Below are 4,384 nucleotides of genomic sequence, written 5' to 3' on the forward strand. Positions count from 1 at the left end.
CATTCATGTCTGTGCGTGTTCATTTGCCTTCTCAACGTATTGCTCACTCACAACTGTTCTCTCTCTGAACACGTGGTACGACAGTGTTTTTCAACCATAGGACGAGGGACCAATTTTGGACCGCGAGGGCATCCTAGTGAGTTTGCCAAAATATTTGTTTCTCAGCTGTGGTCCGTATGGGTACCGTACGGCAGTGGTTGTCAACGTTTTTTCAGTGATGTACCCCCTATGAACATTTTTTTTAATTCATGTACCCCCTAATCAGAGCAAAGCATTTTTGGTTGAAAAAAAGAGATAAAGAAGTAAAATACAGCATTATGTCATCAGTTTCTGATTTATTAAATTGTATAACAGTGCAAAATATTGCTCATTTGTAGTGGTCTTTCTTGAACTATTTGGAAAAAAAGATAAAAATAACTAAAAACTTGTTGAAAAATAAACAAGTGATTCAATTATGAATAAAGATTTCTACACATAGAAGTAATCATCAACTTAAAGTGCCCTCTTTGGGGATTGTAATAGAGATCCATCTGGATTCATCAACTTCATTCTAAACATTTCTTCACAAAAAAAAAAATCTTTACATCAATATTTATGGAACATGTCCACAAAAAAATCTAGCTTTCAACACTGAATATTGCATTGTTGTATTTTTTTTCACAGTTTATGAACTTACATACATATTTTGTTGAAGTATTATTCAATAAATATATTTATAAAGTTTTTTTGAATTGTTGCTATTTTTAGAATATTTAAGAACAAATGTCACGTACCCCTTGGCATACCTTCAAGTACCCCCAGGGGTACGCGTTCCCCATTTGAGAACCACTGCCGTACAGTACTCCACTTGTGGCAGTAATGACAATATCCAACAGAAGAAATCTAGAAGTAAAGTCACTACAGTCGTTTGCAGTCGTGGTCAAAAGTTTGCATACACTTGTAAAGAACATAATGTCATGGCTGCCTTGAGTTTCCAATAATTTCAACAACTCTTATTTTTTTGTGATAGAGTGATTGGAGCACATACTTGTTGGTCACAAAAAACACATTCATGAAGTTTGGTTCTTTCATCAATTTTTTATGGGTTTACTGAAAATGTGACCACATCTGCTGGGTCATAAGTATACATACAGCAACATACATGATCAATTTTGGTGATGTACAAAATTTACAATCAAATTAGCTTCATGGCATGGCATCTTAACTTCAAGTGATTGATCTCTCCTTTGAGGCACACATTAAAAGCGTTACTAAAACGGCCTTCTTTCATCTCCGTAATATCGCTAAAATTCGCTCCATTTTGTCCACTAAAGACGCTGAGATCATTATCCATGCGTTTGTTACGTCTCGTCTCGATTACTGTAACGTATTATTTTCGGGTCTCCCCATGTCTAGCATTAAAAGATTACAGTTGGTAGAAAATGCGGCTGCTAGACTTTTGACAAGAACAAGAAAGTTTGATCACATTACGCCTGTACTGTATATACCTTTATATACATATATACATACATATATACCTATACTGTATATACCTTTATATACATATATACCTATACTGTATATACCTTTATATACATATATACATACATATATACCTATACTGTATATACCTTTATATACATATATACATACATATATACCTATACTGGCTCACCTGCACTGACTTCCTGTGCACTTAAGATGTGACTTTAAGGTTTTACTACTTACGTATAAAATACTACACGGTCTAGCTCCATCCTATCTTGCCGATTGTATTGTACCATATGTCCCGGCAAGAAATCTGCGTTCAAAGGACTCCGGCTTATTAGTGATTCCCAAAGCCCAAAAAAAGTCTGCGGGCTATAGAGCGTTTTCCGTTCGGGCTCCAGTACTCTGTTATACAACAGTTCGAGATGCCACCTCAGTAGAAGCATTTAAGTCTCACCTTAAAACTCATTTGTATACTCAAGCCTTTAAATAGACTCCCTTTTTAGACCAGTTGATCTGCCGTTTCTTTTCTTTTTCTTCTATGTCCCACTCTCCCTTGTGGAGGGGGTCCGGTCCGATCCGGTGGCCATGTACTGCTTGCCTGTGTATCGGCTGGGGACATCTCTGCGCTGCTGATCCGCCTCCGCTTGGGATGGTTTCCTGCTGGCTCCGCTGTGAACGGGACTCTCGCTGCTGTGTTGAATCCGCTTTGGACTGGACTCTCGCGACTGTGTTGGATCCATTGTGGATTGAACTTTCACAGTATCATGTTAGACCCGCTCGACATCCATTGGTTCTCATAGTCATCATTGTCACCGACGTCCCACTGGGTGTGAGTTTTCCTTGCCCTTATGTGGGCCTACCGAGGATGTCGTGGTGGTTTGTGCAGCCCTTTGAGACACTAGTGATTTAGGGCTGTATAAGTAAACATTGATTGATTATGATTGACGACACCTGTTGACTTCTCTGAGCCCATTTAAATAGGGCTCATGTGACGCAGTCATTAGACTCTGTTACAAACGCGACAATGGGAAAGTCAAAGGAACTCGGCACAGATCTGAAAAAACGACTTAAACAAGTCAGGAAAATCACTTGGAGCCATTTCAAAGCAATTTAAGGTCCCAACAGCAACTGTGCAGACAATCGTTAGTAAGTATAAAATGCATGGCACAGTTTTGTCACTGCCACGATCAGGACGAAAACGCAAGCTATCACCTGCTGCTGAGAGAAAATTGGTCAGGATTATCAAGAGTCAACCGAGAACCAACAATAAGCAGTTCTGCAGTGAATTGGAAGCTGCCGGAACAAGGGACATGTAAGCAAATATTAACATTGCAGTATGTATACTTTTGACCCAGCAGATTTGCTCACATTTTTAGTAGACTCATAATAAATTAAAAAAAGAACCGAACTTCATGAATGTTTTTTGTGACCAACAAGTATGTGCTCCAATCACTCTTATCACAAAAAAATAAGAAATGTAGAAATTATTGGAAACTCAAGACAGCCATGACATTGTTCTTTTTAAGTGTATGTAAACTTATGACTGCAGTGCAGTGTTAAATGAGTTAGAATTTATCCATTTTAGAACTGAGTAATTGCATGTAAATGGCCCTTCTTTTGCGTTATACATTCTGTTTATTTACTCAGCCTTACTTAAGCCTTGATAATCTGATTTCCTATTATTTGACAAGGTTTATTCATAAACTGCAAAGAGTTTGGATATAATTATTGAATAGAATTCAAGAGTAAGATTACACTTTTGTTCATTTTTGTTTGGAGTCTGTAGTGGAAAAGTTAGGCCCAAGGTTAAAAAGGTTAAGACCCCCTGTGGTAGAGAACTGTCAATTTTACAGTACTGACCTATCAACTAAAATGTATGTTTATTAAAAGGTTAAGACAGACAATTACAAAAAGAACATTGCAAGAAAAAGATGTGAAGTTCAAGTAATAACTTAAACAAGTGAATGTCAATCAGTATTTAAATATCCCAGAATTTCCATTTTAATAGCTTTTTTTGTTCAAGAAGATTGTTTAAACTGACAGTGAAATGTTTTTTTTTAAACAACTGCAGAGGCTAAAATTGGAGTGATTAACAGACCTAATGATTATTTTCAGAGAGCTCTTCTTTTTAGTTGATACTCTCTTCAAAATGAACTAGAAAGAGTAACCAGATCCCAAAAAGAGATTCCGTGTTCTTGTAAGAGAAGAAACAAATAGAACAGGGGTAGGGAACCTATGGCTCTAGAGCCAGATGTGGCTCTTTTGATGACTGCATCTGGCTCTCAGATAAATCTTAGCTGACATTGCTTAACTCGATAATTATGAATAATTTTGCAGGTAATCACAGTGCTAAAAATAACGCGCAAAATATAAAACATTCTCATGCATTTAAATCCATCCATCTGTTTTCTACTGCACCTGTTCAAGAAGTCGCATTAATGGTAAGAAGTATTTTATGTCACAATGGGGGGGGGGGGGGTCGCAGCTTTCTGCGGGGTCGTTCTCCCAGGAAGGCAGACGGACTACTCGGGACATGGCATTTAGGTAAAAACATGATTTAATTTTAACTAAAAAAAGATACAAACAAAAATCGCTCACAGTGGAGGCACAACTTGGGCTCAGGAACAAAGCTAACGCATAAACAAGACTATGAACATAAACAAAACTTACTTGGCATGGCATGAAACAAGTCAGCACAGAGCAAGAAAAGATCACATTGACGCCAGGGCGACTGACTGGCAAAGACAAGCTTAAATACTGCCTCTGATTAGTGCTCGGGAAGCAGGTGACAGGTGGACAAAATGAGTAACCAAGGAAACCAGACAAGGGAGTGGAAAAAAACAGGAACTTAAAGAGTCCAAAGGACAAACAGCACATGACCAAACAAAAACATGATCAACAGACATGACATTTG

Source organism: Nerophis ophidion, linkage group LG19, assembly GCF_033978795.1.
Source record: "Nerophis ophidion isolate RoL-2023_Sa linkage group LG19, RoL_Noph_v1.0, whole genome shotgun sequence".
NCBI lineage: Eukaryota > Metazoa > Chordata > Actinopteri > Syngnathiformes > Syngnathidae > Nerophis > Nerophis ophidion.